Raw genomic sequence first — 20,096 nt, 5'->3', positions numbered from 1 at the left:
CGCGTTTTAGAAACGTCGCGCGGTCACCAGATATGGATCCCTATTCAGCGGCGTAGAAATCAAACTCGGAGATCCATATAAAATTTATAATAATTAAAAGATTATTACAAGCGTGCAAAGTACGGAAAGAGTTTAGGCGACAGAAAGAAGCTAAATAGAATATTATAATCGCGTAGCGCGCGTAAGCAGAGGCTAGCGATAAGGCGGAGAAAAGCGGCGTGCGTTTAGTGCGAATCTCTGGGAGCCTCTGTCCGAGCGCGGGCGATGCACTGAGCTCCGGCCGGCCGCGCCGCGGTGGGGGCGTGACGTCACAGCCAGGGACCGCCAGGCTGCGGGCCGCTCCCGCCGTCGCCTGACTTCGGGCCCGCTGGAGCAGTAATTAGTGTGGAGTTTATGGTCACCACAAATTTATTCAATTTACTAGGTAATTTTTATCGTGGTGTGTTTAACATTAAATTCAGTTACAAACCGTCAGTTTTTCGTATTATCAACCCGCACCTCGCGTAGTAAACAGCTAAAAATTATGCTCGTCAAAATTAAATCAAACTATCGTGTTAAAATCGCTATTTGAAGTTGTCAATACGCAAAAATGACAGTAATTAAGTGTAGTCAGTGAATAAAAGACTTAGTGTAGAAGTTTGGTGATAATTACTAACTAAAAATTGCCAGAATACTGTGAACAACAAGTGAAAACCACCGTCATTTCTTCAAGTTAGAAGTGTTCAGTTCAAAAACGCAAAACGCGCAAGAAGTGGCGCGGCGCTTACGACGTTCTTATTAAATGCTTATAAAACGCTCGTTAACTCGACTTACTTATTCATTCGTGCGCTATAGGCTTTATGCTGTTATCTCTAGTTGTATATTGGCCTGACTTGTGACTGTCACACTGTGTGTTCCGCTCGCTGAGAGATCAATCTTAAATATAATCTGTTAAATACATTTATTCTTACAAAATGAAAACGTGGGGATGTTGTGATAATATTGACGTGCAAGACAGCAAGTCCGTTGACTGTGTCAAGTGTAAAATGTCTTTTCACTTAAGTTGCGTGTGGGCCCCGGGCTTTGAGCCGGAATATGCAAGTTTAGCTGACTGGACGTGTCCGGCATGCATATCTGTCATTCCAAAAGGCACCAGACATGACTCGACTCCTGTGCGTAACGTAACCACTGTCAGAGGAAACAAGAGGCCTGCCCTGAACTCGCCACCGACACCCGCTGCGGCCGTTACAGCTGAAGACGTCCGTACCATAGTCCAGAACCTACTGAAGCAAGAACTAAGCAACACTGTAAAGGAAATCACTACCACGTTGCGCAAAACTATTGCAGATCAGCTAGAACCTATAAAAGCAGAAATGAAGGGGATGAAAGAGTCGATGGATTTTATGAGTAAACAGTTTGATGACATGGAAGTTGAAGTCAGTAACACGAAGAAAAAGATGGCTGAAATAGAAGCAGAAAATAGGAACCTGAAGAGTACTGTCTCAGACTTGACTCAGCATATTAATAATCTAGAACAGCAATCCCGTACTAACAATTTGGAAATACAGTGCGTTCCAGAAAATAGGAAAGAAAATCTATACACTATTATCAAAAACCTGGCACAGGCAGTAGGATGTGACATAAACAGCAGCATCACGAACTGCACCCGCATTGCAAAACAAAATACCGAATCGGCTAGACCCCGCTCCATAGTAGTACAGCTTGCATCCCCTAGAGCCCGCGATGAGTTGCTTGCCGCTGTTTTAAAATTCAACAAAGCCAATCCTCAAGACAAACTTAACTGCGCACATCTCGGATTCTCGGGCATAACTTCATCGATTTTCGTCGTGGAACACTTGTCACCCGCTAATAAGAAGTTACACGCCGCGGCCAGACACGCTGCTAAAGATAAGGGCTTCAAATATGTTTGGGTTCGAAATGGGAGGATCTTTATAAGAAAAACAGACGAAAGTGAAGTCATATACATTAAAAACATAGACATTTTAAATAAACTTAACTAGTAATTATTTAATTTAAGTTACCTTAACTTTTATAAACACGTATTTATATGTATAATTTTAAAAGAGCTTCATTTAAATATGTATTATCAAAATGTACGCGGTTTACGCACAAAAACTGAATTATTCTCTCTAAATTTAAGATGTTGTAATTATGATGTTATAGTGTTAACGGAGACATGGCTTAACAACTCTGTACTGAGCAGTGAGCTATTTGACGATAGGTATGTTGTCTACAGAAGGGATAGAGAGGAATCCAGCGTTTGCAAGGGTAAGGAGGGAGGGGGCGTGTTGGTTGCTGTTCTGAAAACACTACATTCTAAACGAATGACTCATTGGGAAAGTAAGTTTGAGGACCTATGGATTACCATCGATATTTCAAGTAACTGTACACGTCAAATGGCTCTCTGTGCAGTTTATCTTCCACCTCCCTTGCAAAGAAGTTCACTAAAATACTTTGTAGATCACTGTAATTCGATCATAGAAGAAAAAGAACATCATTTATGTATTATTGGGGACTTTAATTTGGGAAACATTAGCTGGGATCTTATACAAAAAGATGACAGTAATTACATAGTGCCAGGATTTAGCAATATCTTAATCGATTTTATGCACCTAAACAAGTTAAAACAATTCAATTTTATCTCTAATAATATGGGTCGTATTTTAGATTTAGTCATGTCTACAGTAGCGTCATGTAATGTTTCTCAAAATGTGAGTCCTCTGAGCAATATAGACCCTTTCCACCCTTCACTTGAAGTTGTTATAACGTTTGCAAGCGCACCTCGATTGTCGTACAATAATGTTAACACCAGGCCAAACTTTTACAAAGCCAAATATGACCTTATACGTGCAGATCTTAGTAATTGTCTGTGGGATGACTTATTTTCCGGCCTCACCGACGTAAACGATATGCTAAGCGCGTTCTCGGAGGTAGTCAAACAGCTGATTCGAAGACATATACCACTTGCTAAACCGAAAAACAGCCGTTTTCCCCCATGGTTTGATAAGAACTTAAAACGAGTGTTAAACGAGAAAAATAAGATAAGAGTTCGCTATAAAAAAATACAAAAATCCTATGGATGCCTTAGAGTTAAAATTGCTTAGCAAGCGATGCGAGTGTCTGGCTACCTCTCGGTACAATGCTTATATATCTAAGGTGGAAGATGAGCTTACTGCAAATCCTAAATTGTTTTGGTCGCATCTAAAAGCTAAACGAGGTGGGTCAAGTGCTTATCCGGCATCTATGTCTCACGGGGCAATGGCCACCACAGACAGTACCGAAATCTGCGACATGTTTGCATCCTACTTTTCCTCGGTGTACATCACTGATTCTAATGACGTCGGTTTGGAATATAATTCACCGTTACCACAATCCCTTATCAACAATAGCCAGTGCTTTTCATCTGTTGTCATAGACAAAGAAGCTCTGCTTATCAAACTGAAAAGTATGGACTGTAGCAAAGGAGCCGGACCTGACGGTATCCCACCTATCTTCATTGTTTCTTGCGCATCTCAGTTGCTTGAGCCCTTATGGCGAATTTTTAACAAATCACTTTCTTCTGGAGTCTTTCCTACAGCCTGGAAGATCGCTAAGGTTGTCCCCATTCCTAAATCAGGCGACGATAGCATAGTTTCAAATTATAGACCAATATCGATTTTATCGTGTTATGCTAAGGTCTTAGAATCCCTTGTCTACCCTCACATACAAAGACATTTCAAACCTTATTTGACTGACCATCAGCACGGATTTGTGAGTTCTAGATCAACATGTACAAACTTAGTATCCTTTACCGAGCTACTAACAAGTGCTGTGGACTCAGGTAAACAAACAGACGTTATATATACTGACTTCAGTAAAGCTTTTGATAAAGTCTCTCACTCAATACTAATGTACAAATTATCAGCATACGGTGTATCAGGCAATATGTTGCAATGGTTACAGTCTTATTTAACTGAAAGGGTTTTCTATGTAGTGGTGAATGGCTACGAATCGTCTTACCGTAATATAACATCTGGCGTACCTCAAGGCTCGCATTTAGGTCCTATACTTTTCAACTTATTTATCAATGACGTAACTGAATGCTTCCACCACTCTACGGTTTTTATGTATGCAGATGACCTAAAGTTCGCACGCGTTATTAACACAACTGACGATATCACCTTACTTCAAAGCGATATTATAAGACTGAGTAGTTGGTGTAAGCATAACCTAATGCACATTAACATCAAAAAATGCATCCATATGAAATTCACTCGAAAACAAAATGTAACACAGTCAGACTACCATATAGACGGTTGCAACCTAATCGAAGTTGAGAACACTCGCGATCTTGGAGTTCTTTTCGACAACAAATTAACGTTTATTCCCCACATAGAAAATATTGTCAAGAGGGCATCTAAGACTTTGGGCTTTGTCATGAGAAGCACTAAATCATTTAGGCGCAGCGCAACCAAAATATTGCTATACAATAATCTGACGAGGAGTATTTTGGAATATTGCAGCGTTGTCTGGAGGCCGCATTATGCTACCCACTCATTACGGTTAGAGCGTATTCAAAAAAGGTTCACTCGTCACTTAGCATTTCAGGCACGTGTTATGGCTAAAAGATCAATATCCTATCAAAGGAAACTGCAATATTTCAAGATGGATTCCCTAGAAGATCGACGGACGCTCCTAGATGCAACTTTTTTGTACAAGTTAGTGAACCACAAAATAGATTGTCCACAACTGCTGACATTGTTGAACTTTCGTGCTCCATCCCGTTTCCCCCGTAATGCTATCACCCCTCTTTACGCCCCGCCTAGAAGATCAGTTTCAGGCACTAACTCTCCAATATGCAGGTTATGTAAAATTGCTAATGGTTGCTGTGACAAGGCGGATATGCACTATGACCCACTAAATAAATTTATAAAATCTGTCCGAAAATATTTTTTTAAACATAAGTAATTAGAATTTAAGTTAAAATTTTGGTACTTCTATAGTTGTTTACTTATATTTGTTTCGCATGCCGTGTTTACCTGTAAGTAATTGTGACACCACTCCTTACATGTATTAGCTTGTACGTTTTGAATGTATCGATGTCAACAATTGTTGGTGAACCTTAAATAAATAAAATAAAATAAAAATTATTCAACACCGTTCCATTTACCCATTTATTGTTGAAAATCGAATTATTATTTATACTAATTTCACAAATAATGGTAACATTAACATCATTTTCTTTATTAATAAAAAAAACAACATGTCTACAATTTCTCAATTTAAACAGGATTTAAAAATTCAACTTTTCAACTTAAATACACACACAGGTCCTCATACTCCTCCTCAATGTCTTCAAATTCCTCCATACCTTCTGAGTTACTCAGATTTGTTTCACTGAGGTCCAGGCATAGTTGTTGTCCCGGACTCACTTCATGGCGAGCAGCTGACACACGTGCTGGCATAGCTGGGGTTATCTGACAAGGCCCACCAATTGTGAGCGATGTGAGCTCAGGACAGCTGCGGACACAATTTACCACATCATCATCCTCTAGGTAACAGAAAAATTGTAGCCCAAGCTCAGTGAGCCGGTTTCCAGCATTTCGACAGATTGCCTCCAAGCCCTCCGAGTTAAGACACTCACAGTCACCTAATTCCAAGGTTTGCAGCTCCTTACAACACCGAGTTATGGCTTCCACAGACTCGTCTGTTACTTTGAGGTTGGTATTCAGATATTTCAAGTGACCGAGGCGACAGAGAGGCTCATAGTTTACTAGATAACATAGATTCATCCTTCTACGATGGGTGTTTATTTCAAGCCATTCTAATTTAGGCATCTTGTCCAATACTAACTGAATTTTCTTTGATATGTTTTTAGGTATATCAATTAGTTCGAGTTTTGTCAGCTCACCAAGTTGGTTGGTAAATGAAATTATGTGCCAAGCTTGCAATTGAAGGCACATCTTGAAGGCAAGAAATTTCAAGTTAGATAAGTTTGCCGAAATCAAACATTCCCCTGTGATTTCATAACAGTCATGGAATTCTAGTTCTTCTAATGCTTTGTCTGCTATGGACTGGCTGACAAATCGGTCTGAGATGTTACTTGTACTGAAACAACTGTTTTACACACTGCAAGTGTTTGATTAAATTTTGTTGAAATCGTTTTTTACTGGCTTTGGGTTCGTCGAGTTTGATCAGCGTCAAAGCTTCAAGATTGGGACAGTTTTCTGTTAATATTTTTAAACTCTCATGATTCATGCAGTAGGTACCAGCTACTGATTTGCCTAGTTTAGTTGTCCAACTTTCGAATGATTCGTACATTGACTTCGGCAAAATAAACATAAAGGCATTTGAAGGGTCCGCATAATCAAATACCTCAATTGAGACAAAACTAAACCGGGTCCCTTTCAAGTACAGCAGCACCACTTGCTGCCACCGGCGGCTGACGCGCTCGCTTTTTACAATGTCCTGGACGGGCACGAACTGTAGCACGGCGCGCCAACAATCTTCGTCCAGGTAATCTAGTATGGTCCATTCGTTATTTGTTTCTGCTTCTAACATTTCGTATTATTTTATTACTCTGGAAAAACAAAATACGAACACCATGAAAACAAACAACAAACAAAGAAATGTCAAGCGCTAAGCGCTAGTGGTGGTCGTTGATTCCACGAACTAGTTGATATTTTTTTTTATTTTTTTTAACATTTATGGCCTGGATGCGAGTCCTTTAAGCCAAGTCTTTGTTTTGTTCAAAACACATTATTTAAAGAGTTGTATGTCAGAGAATGCACTTTTGTTAAAACTTAAAACACTTCACTTTAAATTTGCTTTAAATCTTCAACACTGTGTTTTTAATATACTTGTATAACGGAACGTAACTGTCAACGTTTTTAAGAATGTCGGTGAGGCGGCGGGGGACATTATTATTAAACACTTCACTTAATTCACTTGCAAGGATTAGTCTTTCAAATGAAAACACTTGGCATTTAAATATAAGGTGTTCAACATCTGCAACGCTACCATTCTGGCAGTGAGGACATGTACCATCGGCTATAAATGAAAATCTGGCTAAGTGCGCTGGTGCACAGTTGTGACCAAACCGCAATCTATTGATGGTGGTAATAAAGCTACGACTTCCCGTCTTAATCTTCTCATACCAAGGCTTTCCAGGTAAGTCAGTTTGAATACTAGCGTACCATCTTCCTTTTATCTCTCTGTCTTTGGTCCAGAAATCTATCCACATCTTAGCAACATCAGTTTTCACAGAAGCTTGACAATCAGTTAGTGGAATTCTAGTACTACATCTTACATCTAATTCGTTAATACCTAAATAAGCAGCTTTGTCTGCAACTTCATTCCCTGTTATACCAGTATGGGATGGAATCCACATAAAATTTATATCTACATTATTATTTTTAAATAGTGATAAGATATTTTTAATTTTGTACAAAATGAAATTATCTTTATAATGCAATTGATTATTCTGTAATGCATAAATTAAGCTAAGTGAATCAGTGAAAATAAAGAAATGTTTATGTTCTGACACTCTGGTTATAACTTTCAGGGCTTCAAATACAGCATATGCTTCAGCCGTAAATATGGAACATACATCATGCAACCTAAAGCTCTGTACAAATTTAGTTTGAGGATCATACACTGCACTTCGAACATGGGAATCTGCTTTACTACCATCGGTGTATAATTTGTAATAATCAGGAATTTGTGACAAGAAACATAGAAAATCTGTATTATTATTGATAGATTTTGTGCATACTGTAATGTTTAAAAGTTTACTATCAAAGCTATCTTCATAACATGGCCAAATTTCATTTTTATATATATTACAAAACTTAGCTTCCACCTGTAAGAGTAGTGCTGTTAACTTGGGGATTCTGGGATGACCCTTTATTCTTCTAATTACACTTTGATTATTTTTAGCATATATCTTAATTAAATATCTATAAGCTAACAACACCCATCTGACAGGTAAAGGCATTGTTTTAGTCTCTACTTCCATTGCTCTTATTGGGGTTGAACACATTGCCCCTGATATTATTCGCATAGCCTTATTTTGAATTATTTCTAATTTATGTATGTGAACAGTATTCATATGTACAAGAAAACTATAGTCAAAGTGACTTCTGACAAGGGTTTTATACAGTAAGGACAGTACTTGAGGGTCAGCACCCCAAGATATACCAGCAAGACATCTCATAACATTTAAACCTCTAACAGAATTTGAAATTATGTGCTTAGCATGTAGGTCAAAATTTAAATGATTATCTATGACTACACCTAGAAACTTATGAGAAGGGACTTCTCTAATAATCTCATTATTATATACAATATTTACATTTGTTGTGTCCTTGCTCAATATTAGTAACTTGCTTTTGTCAGGATTTATCTTTAAGTGTAAGTAATTATTGTAATAGACATAGAGTTCATTTAATGCATTATTAATATGTGCTTTAGCTACATCTAAATTTGAATTAATAGAATATATTACAAGATCATCTGCAAATTGCAGTATATTAACATTAGAACTATTTACAAATGAGTTAATATCACTAGTATACAAGTTATACAGAAGAGGAGACAGCGTTGCTCCTTGCATTGTGCCTTTGAAAACTTGTCGTGGTCCATGAAGTATGTTATTAAATTTTACATAAAGCTCTCTATTGTCCAAAAAATTAAATATCCACTTGCATAGTTTCCCAGGTATATTAATATTAGCTAGAATTTTTACAAGTATTGCGGGATCAACATTGTCAAATGCTCCTTGTACATCTAAAAATATACAAACAGCATGTGACTTGTTATAGTTAGCTAATTTTAAATCCGATATAAGAGATATGAAGCTGTCAGAACAGCTTCTACCCCGTCGAAAGCCATTTTGAAATGGAGGCAATATGTTGTTTGCCTCAACATACCAATCAAGTCTAGTCTTTATCATATTCTCAAAAACTTTACCAATACATGACGATAGAGAAATCGGTCTATAAGAATTGGCCTCATTAGGAGGTTTGTCTGGTTTTAAAATAGGTATTACACATTGTGTTTTCCATGATAGAGGTATTTCCCCCTGTAACCAAAGTAAATTCATAATTCTGAGCAAAACTTTTTGACCATTAACATGCAGTTTCTTTAAAAGTAAGTATGGTATATCATCTAATCCTGGGGTAGTATTTTTCCTAGATTGCAGACTTACTTTGAATTCCTCCCAAGTAAAAGGTTCAATAAGGTGCTTAGACTCATTATTATCATTGTTATTTTCAAATAAACTTTCAATAGAGCTAGAATCGTTAATACATCCTTGGGCTAGTTTAGTTATGAATGGTTCTATAAATTCATCATTTTTAATTATTTGCTTACTTATTAATCCTTTAAAACGTTTAATATTGTTCCATATTAACCCAATAGGTGTACATCGATTTAAAGAAGCACAAAAACTACGCCAACTACTAGTTCTTTCCTCTGCTATTGTTCGTTTTTTAAGAGCAACAAATTTCTTGTACGTAATATAATTTTCTAAAGATGGATTGGCCCTGTAATATTTTAATGCCTCATAGGCTTTAATGACACTATCTTCACATTTTTTATTCCACCAAGGAACCGGAGGTCTGCTAACGAAGTTTGTATTTTTAGTAAGTTTTGGGATACATTGTATTTTTAATAGGTTGAGTTCAGCACTAAATTTATCATATGATTGTATAGGATCGTTATCATTTAAAGGAAAATCCGAGAATATCTCTTCTGAAAGCTCTTTATATTTATTCCAGTCAGCTTTAGTATATATAAATTTATCTACTGGATCACTTATTTGATATTTTTCAAGAGAGGTCAATATACTTACTATAGTAGGGTAGTGATAGCTGCCCATAGGGTCATCATGGACTTGCCACTCGCACAGAGGGGCAATACTTGCACTACAGAGGCTAACATCGATCGCTGAAGGATTTCGATTCGCGTAAGTAACTGTAGTTGGATTTCCGTCATTTAAGATACATAAGTCTAAGTCACTTATAATATCAAACAAGGTGTTACCCCTGGATTGATTAGTAGCGCAACCAAATGCTGTATGATGCGCATTAAAGTCTCCTGATATTATTATAGGTGTTGGTAATTTCTCAATTATATTTTTAAGTCTATTTAGTCTAATGTGTGGACGGTTTGGAGGACAATACACACATAAAACTGATAAAGGCCCTCGGTTAGTCACAATTGAGATAGCTACATTTTGGATACTTTCATAAAAGTCAGTCTGTATAAAAGTATGTTTGTATATATTTTTGACGAGTATAGCAACTCCGCCATGTCCATTGTTAGCATATTTACAGAAAATATTATAACTAGGTATCCTAAAAGCAGTAGTTGGTTTTAACCAGGTTTCATTAAGAAGACAAACATCAATATTATGAACTTTTAAAAAATTAATTAGCAAAGGTTTTTTATTTGTAACTGATTGAATATTGAATTGAGCAATACGAATAAGTGTAGAATCCATTATTTAATATTTTTAATAAGCATATCTTTAATAGAACTGCTAGTGATTGGATTAGAATCAGTCTTGTTTGCTAATTCTATGAGAGTGCTAACCAGTGCATTCATTAAGTCTGCATTCTGTAGTAATTCTTTTTTAATGTCAAATTTCGGTGTCTCTGCTGGTGTAGCTGTAGAAGGAACATTTTTTTGCGGTTGAGATTTAGATTTACTTGCTTTTTCTGGAAGCCTTACAGTTTGGTCAAGTAATGTCGGAAACTCGACTTTTCGAGTTTCAGCTTTAGAGGCGTACGTGATATTTGTCTTCTTTTCTGTTATTTTCTTAAGTTTTATAGGACATTGTTTCGAAATTGCCAAATGTGGTCCACTACAATTGGCACAACATAAATCATTAGGCTTATCACACTCCTTATAAAAGTGTTCACCCGAGCATATGGAGCAACGCTGTTTGCCGTTACATACTTTAGCTGCATGGTTAAATTTAAAACATTTAAAACATTGCAGTAGGGGGGGTACATATTCGAAGACTCTATACGAGAATAAGTCGTACTGTACATTGTCCGGTAGCACATGCGACAAGAACGTAATGCTCACCGTCTGTAAAGGAACACGTTCCTGTCCAACTTTTTTGGTAAAGCGTCGTACCGCTATGATCTCATAAATAGAGCTTAACTTTGTGTATAAATCCTTGTTTGAAATATTGGCTGGCACAAATCTGATTATCCCAGTTTTCTCGATTTGAGTCGCCGGTATGTACGCCTTCATGTTATATTTTGTCAAAAATGCAGTGTTGTTTAAAAAGTTATTAGCCGTATTATACTGCTTGAAAACGACTGCAATTTTGTTAGCGTTTACACGCTGTATGGCCGTTACACCTTTTATGTCCGTAGTAAATATGTGATTTAGGAAAATTGGGCTTTTGTTTCCCAATTTGCCTTTTGGGTCCACTTGCTCAACAAACACTTTAAATTCTACTTTTCCTGAATTCTCAGGGTATAGTCTTTTATAGTCCGGTTCAAAATACGGTAAGTATCCATTGTTCAATTGCTCACCCCCGCCGCCATCGTCCGTGTTGCCTTGGATGTCGTTTTTGGAGCGCTTAAGGGTGGGCGGGTTTTCCCCGCCCCCCTCGTTACCTGGCATTGTTTAAACACTAACTATAATTATTTACAGTTTTTTACATAAGATATATACAAATTAAAGTAGTTTACACTAATAAATAAGAATTTTAAAAGTTGGAGCGAAAAATTTCCGTGTACTTTTTTTAAATTCCCGCCAAAGCAACTAGTTGATAATGATAAAACGTTTTTCGTTCGTCAACGAACGAAACGTTTTGTGTAACAGAGGGCCTACCGCGAACCACGTTTGACGTGTTGCCTCTCTGTCGCACTTGTAACTTCGCACGTAAATTTGACAGGGAGACAACACGTCGAACGTGGTTCGCGGTAGGCCTTCTGACTCAACTAGTTGACGACTTTAACGTAATCGAAATGGAACGCTAAGCTAAGGCCGCCTTTACACCTGTAAGTTTTACTTACGTAAGTAGGGATACTATAGAGTGAGAGATGAATATCATTATCTCATTCTAACAAATAGCTTTGTCCTTACTTACGTAAGTAAAACTTACAGGTGCAAAGGCGGCCTAATGGCATGGCAGCAGTATAACAATATTATGGACAGATGGCGCTCGCGTCACAGTAAACATTGACTCTGTGTTTATTTTCATTTTTAAAATAATATTATTAATAATTAAACTTAAAGTTCAGTATCTTTGATACAGGGTCCCGGGGTAATTTAAAAGATGCGTGGCGGTCGACAAGAGTAGGCGGGAGTCTGTTACACCTTTGCTGGCTCGAAACTAATGCCCGAATAATCGTTTATCTAAAATCGTATAAGGGCATTGGTTTCTCACCATACCTATTAATTATACAGAGAGTGCGCATTACACATTATGGTGCTAAATATATGCACCACCAATTTTTTGTACCATCTCAAGGTTTTATGCTCGGGGTTATAGTAAGCCATCATTTGGTCGTGCTTGTCGACCCCGCCCATGTGTTTATTGTACTGAAGTACGACCCGGGGTTTTGTTTTGGTCACATTATTTGAACCCGAATTAAAAGAAATTAAAGTTTAAAATTTAATAAATACGGCATATTTTACGTTATTTATTATACAACCAAAATAATGAACTTATAAAAAATTACGCAATTGTTGATGATCTATATATATCAACGTGAAAGACCTGACTCACTGATTTAAATCAACACACAGCCCAAACTGCTGGGACTAGAAAGTCCAAATTGGGCAAGTAGGTTCCTTATAAGGTTTAGGGGTCCACTAAGAAGGGATTTTTCAAAATTCGTCCCCTAAAGGGATGAAATGGGGGTCCAAAGTTTGTATGGGGATACAAGATTAGACTATTTTATTCCAAATTTCACAGGAGTATTCCTAAAGATAAATGAGTAAACACGTGTTTGAGGTTTTTTTGAAAATTCAACCCTTAAGAGGGGGAAAAGTCCCCAATAGAGTTGATATCTCAAAATATCAATATGGATATCATTTTCATAGTATTTTGAAACGCTAATAGGGTTGTTTCCAATTTTTTGAAACGCTTGTATTACGTTCTATATTAACTAAAAATTACCCTAAAATTCAACTTTTATACATACTAAAAACGGCTTTAAATATGTTAAATTAACAAAATATATTTTGACAGATGCTTTCGCGCCCAAAACGCTCTTTGAAAATTGTGTGACGTCACAGTTTACGGTTTGACACATAACTACATACACACATAGAAGATACGAACTGTCAACTGACATTTGTCATTTGTTGTTTATCGCCTAACTGTCAACAGTGTCAATCCGAGAGTTGTGACGTCATCAGAATCTTCAATGACGTTTCGAGTTTGGTCACGTGACGTGTGCCAAAAGCTATTTTAAATTCAATATTTACAAAAATATGGTCATTACAGGTCCCCTAAAAGTAGTTTAACATGTTCTTATAATACAAAAGAATTTATTGGGATACAATTCTGCCCTAAGATTTGTAGATGGAAACAACCCTATTACAAAAATGGCATCAAAATTAAAATATAACGTAGCCGAAGTGAACAATCAACCCCCTGGTGGGGGTGCAATGAGGTTGAAATCTCAAAATATCAATATGGGTATCGTTTCCATGGTTTTGGGGGACGTTAATTACAAAAATGGGATCAAGATTAAAATATAACGTAGCCGACGTGAACTATAGCCCCTGGTGGGGAATGCTAATTAAAAAGATAGCATAGATTTTGAAATTGAACGGTTGTAACATACACGCTGATTTACAGTCACACGTGATCCAGACTTTTGAGAATGCAATCCCTTATAGTAAATTTTTGAGCTACAAAATTAAAAATGTATGAATAGATTATAAGATTACAAATATCTTCTAATAATATTATAAGACTAATGCAAAAGCCGAAGCTGCAAATGCTAGAAAGTTGAAATTTACACACTAGGTTGCATTTATAAAGTGTACAAGAGCTAAGAAGCGATTTTGACAAATTCGACCCCTAAGGGGGTTAAAAAGGGGATTAAAGTTTGTATGGGGTTCAAGTTTTATTTTAAACTAAGAACTTGATACTTAAAAAAAATATTTTATTGAAAAAGAAGAAAACTTATTGCAGCGTTTTTGAAAATTCACCCCCTAAGGTGGTGAAAAGGGGTTGAAAGATTGTATGGAGTTCAAATATATTTTTTTAGTCCGGGATTTGAAACTTTGTACGTAGGCATATAAGGTATATTATTAAAATACAAGAAAAGTAATTTCAGCGTTTTTAAAAATTCGTCCCCTAAAGGGGTTAAAATGGGGTTGAAAGTTTTAATCCATTACCAATGCTTTGAAACTTATAAAGGCATAATAGCCGGTTGCAAATAAAAGTTATTTCAACGTTTTTGAAAATTCAACCCCCTAACGGAAGTTAAAAAGGGGAATAAATTTGTATGGGGTTCAAGTTTTACTTTTGAGATCCAAAGTTTGTATGGGGAAACAACATTAGTTAGTCTATTTTATTCCAAATTATCAATATGGGTATCGTTTTCATAATATTTTGAGACGCTAATAACAAAAATGGGATCAAAATTAAAATATAACGTAGCCGAAGTGAACAATCATCCCCCTGGTGGGGGCGCAATGGGGTTAAAATCTCAAAACATCAATATGGGTATCGTTTTCATGGTTTTGTGGGACGCTAATTACAAAAAAATGGGATCAAAATTAAGATATAACGTAGCCGACGTGAACTATGGCCCCTGGTGGGGAATGCTAATTACGAATGTACGTAGGCATATAAGGCATATTATTAAAATACAAGAAAAGTAATTTCAGCGTTTTTAAAAATTCGTCCCCTAAAGGGGTTAAAAAGGGGTTGAAAGTTTTAATCCATTACCAATGCTTTGAAACTTATAAAGGCATAATAGCCGGTTGGAAATAAAAGTTATTTCAACGTTTTTGTGAATTCAACCCCTAAGGGGGGTTAAAAAGGGGAATAATTTTGTATGGGGTTCAAGTTTTATTATGAGCTAGGAACTTGAAACTTTGTAAAAAGGTATTTAAATAAAATAGAAGAAAACTAATTTCAGCGTTTTCGAAAGCTCGTGAGGGATGGGAGTTGGTGAAAAAGGGTTTGAAAGTTTGTATGGAGATAAAACATTTTTTTGCTTGCAGGACTTGAAACTTTATATAAAGGCATATTGTTATAATTCAAGAGTAAGTCAGGTAATTAAATACCTTCAGAAAACATGAGTGAAATGGTGATGAAGTTGGATTACATTTACCTTCCAAATATGTTCTCAGACATGAAAATTTTTGTGTACTACACGAGATGAAAGTTATTTACATCTCATGCGCTTTTGAGTCCCTTACTATGCTCAAGATTATAAATTATCTATCTTAGAATATTATTTTAACTCTACCCACAGATAAAAAGTTGCCAAGGAAAATGCAATTTTATTATCAAGATAAAGATTCAAATTACAATACATCACTACACCTTATAAAACGAAGTCCCCTGCCGCATCTGTCTGTGTGTATGTATGTTCAAGAAGCCGGAGCACGTTGCTAGTCTTGCTCAAAATGTAGCAAATTTAATGAATACCCATTAATCGTGAGCCATGTGAGCTTAGGACACCTGTAGACACAATTTACCACATCATCATTCCCTAGGTAACAGAAAAAATGTAGCCCAAGCTCAGTGAGCCGGTCTCCTGCATTTCGACTGATTGCCTCCAAGCCCTCCGAGTTAAGACTCTCACAGTCACCTAATTTCAAGGTTTGCAGCTCCTTACAAAACCTAGTTATAGCTTCCACAGACTCGTCTGTTACTTTGAGGTTGGTATTCAGATATTTTAAGTGACCGAGGCGACAGAGAGGCTCATAGTTTACTAGATAACATGGATTCAGCCTTCTACAATGGGTGTTTATTTCTAGCCATTCTAATTTAGGCATCTTGTCCAATACTAACTGAATTTTCTTTGATATCTTTTTAGGTATATCAATTAGTTCGAGTTTTGTCAGCTCACCAAGTTGGTTGGCAGATGAAATTATGTGCCGAGGTTGCAATTTAAGGCACTTCTTGAAGGCAAGAAATTTCAAGTTAGATAAGTTTACAGAAATCAAATATTCCCCTGTGATTTTATAACAGTCATTGAATTCTAGTTCTTCTAATGCTTTGTCTGCTATGGACTGGCTGACAAATCGGTCTGAGATGTTACTTGTACTGAAACACAGCTATTTTACACACTGCAAGTCTTTGACTAAATTCTGTTGAAATTGTTTTTTACTGGCTCTGGGTTCGTCGAGTTTGATCAGCGTCAAAGCTTTAAGATTGGGACAGTTTTCTGTCAATTTTTTTAAACTCTTATGATTCATGCAGTAGGTACCAGCTACTGATTTGCCTAGTTTAGTTGTCCAACTTTCGAATGATTTGTACATTGACTTCGGCAAAATAAACATAAAGGCATTTGAAGGGTCCGCATAATCAGATACCTCAACTGAAACAAAACTAAACCGGGTCCTTTTCAAGTACAGCAGCACCACTTGCTGCCACCGGCGGCTGACGCGTTCGCTTTTTACAATGTCCTGGACGGGCACGAACTGTAGCACGGCGCGCCAACAATCTTCGTTCAGGTAATCTAGTATGGTCGGTTCGTTATTTGGTTCTGCTTCCAACATTACGTATTATTTTATTACTCTGGTTTCAAAATACAAACACCATGAAAACAAGAAACCACCAACCAACAAAGAAAAGAAATGTCAACTCGTTAACCGCCAAGTCAATTCAAGTTTTCAAAAAAAAATCCAAGGGGCCTACCGGGAAAATCAAAATTCGCAAATTGCGGGAAATATCTCTTTTACTCTCACTAAGACGTAATTAGAGTGACTGAGAGAAATGCCCGCAATTGACGATCTTCGTTTTTCGCGGTAGGCCTCCAAGTGTCAAACTGATGACTATCATTGCTGCGAAACATGGACATAATATCTCTACGCTGCGAAAGCTGCGGTGAAATCCCAAACCCGAACATGCCTATTGGAGTAACAGAGATGGAGGAGATTTTCCAAAAAAATACAGAGAGATAAAGAGTAATATAGAATTCTGCAAACAATAAGTTAGGCATTCACACGGGGTACAGTCAAGGTATTAAAATATCGATACGGACAAAGTGACAAAAATATGTACACACAATCTTAATATATAGGCAATAAGGTCGTGTATACATATTTTTGGCACTTTGTCTGTATCGATATTTAATACCTTGACTGTACCTACGTGTTACATCTGCGAAATGTATTATATGCGTCAAAAGGCGGGTCCACATAGAGCGAGCATACGCGCGAGGCAATTTCCTCACGCACAAACCGGCCAGTGTAGACGTGCCTCGGCGGAGGCGGCGCGCGCGTTTTCCTCGCCTGTGTGGATTCGCTTAAAGAAAATCAAAGTTACGTTTCAAAAACTTCGAAATGAGCTTAAACACAAGAGTTTTTTCGCAGTGGATTGTTATCATACTTGGCATACCTGTATGGCATACTTGTATTGTGTTTCTTGATATTAGAGTAGACTACGTAGACCGTAGAGGGAGCATGCATGAACTGTAGGAGGCAGCACAGGAGCCGTCAGATTTTTGGCGCGAGGCGTAAATGTGATGTTTTTTGTTCCGATGTAACCCACAAGATGGCAGAACCTACTATGCAAACACGTGACGTGTACATGTGTATGTTTATGGTTCCAATTCAGGCCACAAGATGGCAGACCCTCCAACGCGCACGGTCCCTAGACCCAAAGAGTAGTATAATATAGGACACGTATGGGATACGTAGACCTCATAGAAGTACAATAATTTTGAGATGAAATGGTGGAGGGGCCAGATGACCGAACGAGTTGCACTTATGGAACTATCAGTAGGAGTAGTAGAGAAGGCGCTATTATTGTTTGTACTTGTCACAGTCTCATTTTTTGATTCCCTGCCGAAAATTGTAATATGGTTTACGAATTACAAACGACGTAGCCGACCAAATTACGTAGGTCGTTTTTGGTATGTTGTCAGGAATGTTAAAACGTGTTTTAAATTTTGTCGCTTTGCGTGTTCTGTCCCTCACGGGTGCGTGCGAATAGCGCATCTATGGGATCCTACTATCTATATTAGACCTAGACTGTAAGGTCCGACCGAGATCTCGGTCTCGGTCTCGGTCTCGGCATTCTCGGCCAAAAATCGAGCCGAGATCTCGGTCTCGGCTCTCGGCCAAAATGGGCCGAGATTCTTGCCGAGACCGAGAATAGGCAATCATTGGTAAATTTGAATTTTCCGCGCACGAGCGCCCCGGCGGCGGTCTAAGCCACTCGTTGGTTGCATCGCCCGGTTGGTGTGACGTTTTTTTGTGATTTCAATTGGTTTCGTAGCCACATTTTTAGCCAATTACTTATCAAATACTAAGTGTTGGGATCGGATAGGCGCGGTTGCAAGTAATGACTTGTTCATTTGGTTTTTTTCGTTGTGTGGTTGTTGTTATTGATGAATAAATGAGTATATATTGTTATCGGGATGTAACTTAGATTAGCTTGTTGTGAGTGGAAGATGACACTGGATATTTTATATACTGTACTGGAATTTTAAATATATTTGTGTTAACGGGAAAAAGCAAAGCAGTAGGTAAGTACAAAACGACACCTGTGGTGGATATTTTGGGTTACAATATAGAACTCTTTATTTTGATTATTGTTATTTTATCTCCTTTTATGCACATCTGTACCGAAAAAACCGGCCAGGTGCGTGTCGGACCACGCATAATGGAAGGTTCCGTACCTTCATACAATACAAAAAAGCCGTACAAGCAAAAGAGCGTATGTTAGTGGCACTTTCGTCGCTTTAATAAGAAGATCAGTTTTTTTATAACTCTTAAATGGCTTAACCGACCATATTCAATATAATTTTCCTCAAAAATTATTTGCTTATTAAGCTTTATTATTTAGATTTTTTTTAAATGGTTTTGCTCTCCCGGTTCAAAAGTTAGAGGGGATCACACCTTTTTTTTTGAAGCGATTATTGTCACAAGTATTTACTTAGTCAAAAAAAAATTTTTAGCAACCTTTCTGTATTTATAAAGACCTACCTAACGATGAGCCACATGATTATTTTTTTAAACTTTTTGTTACATTTATACGGAGTATATATTTTACATTTTTTTTTCAAAACGAAACGACTTACATAATACGTCTACACCTACGTTCCAACTTTGGTTATAAAATATACCGTATAGTTTTTGAGTAAAATGGCTGTGACATACGCACAGACCGACAGACATAAGGACATGACGAAACTAAAAGGGTTCCATTTTTGCCATTATGGCTACGGAACCCTAAAAATACTATTTAATAGCGCTATGAATTGATTATGATAACTTTTTTCTGATAAATCGTCGAATTTCGATTATAAAAACATTTTAGTGCAAAATTCGTCTTTTTTTATATTTTATAAATTCTCGGTCTCGGTCTCGGTCTCGGCCGAGAATCCCATTGAAATTGAATCTCGGTCTCGGTCTCGGTCTCGGCCGAGACAAAAAAAGCGTTCTCGGTCGGACCTTACTAGACTGTAAGCCAGTGTTGCCAGGCGTACAAAAATTATCGTACACGTACGATAATTTGGGCTCCGGGGGCATACCGCGAAAACCGAAATTCGCAAACTGCGGGGATCTTTCTCTTTTACTCTTAGTAAGACGTCATTAGAGTGACAGAGAAAAATGCCCGCAATTGACGAATTTCGATTTTCCCGGTAGCCGCCCCGAGGGCCTACCGCGAACCACGTTCGACGTGTTGCCTCTCTGTCCCACTTGTAAATTCATACGTAAGTGTAACAGGGAGGCAACACGTCGAACGTGGTTCGCGGTAGGCCCTCCGGTAGGATATACGTTCCAAAGAGCATTATCGTACGCAAAAGTACGATAATTTCAGCCCTTGGACGATGCCACCCAAAAAGTCTAGTTTTTGAAGCAAAATATGACACTTTCCTTCTGAAATAGGCCACAATTAGCGCATTTTGGGTATTCGGCTCTTTGATTTATGTCAAAAATGTCGGATT

General features: G+C 37.5%; 1 long non-coding RNA gene across 2 annotated transcripts; it reads right to left on the bottom strand.

Moving 5' to 3' along the window:
- Positions 1-5,202: 5,202 nt before the first annotated feature.
- LOC133515485 (uncharacterized) lies at positions 5,203-16,845 on the bottom strand. 2 transcript variants are annotated; one of them, XR_009799032.1, is made up of 2 exons: positions 16,739-16,845; positions 5,203-6,559 (listed from the first exon to the last, which is right to left on the bottom strand). It is a non-coding gene; the product is annotated as an uncharacterized LOC133515485 (long non-coding RNA). The 2 variants fall into 2 exon arrangements; XR_009799033.1 differs by lacking the exon at positions 16,739-16,845 and adding an exon at positions 15,518-16,732.
- Positions 16,846-20,096: the final 3,251 nt, after the last annotated feature.

This window comes from Cydia pomonella, chromosome 2, assembly GCF_033807575.1.
Source record: "Cydia pomonella isolate Wapato2018A chromosome 2, ilCydPomo1, whole genome shotgun sequence".
Lineage (NCBI taxonomy): Eukaryota > Metazoa > Arthropoda > Insecta > Lepidoptera > Tortricidae > Cydia > Cydia pomonella.
The sequence above is the reverse complement of the archived record's forward strand: the minus strand, read 5'-3'. Positions and strand labels throughout refer to the sequence as shown.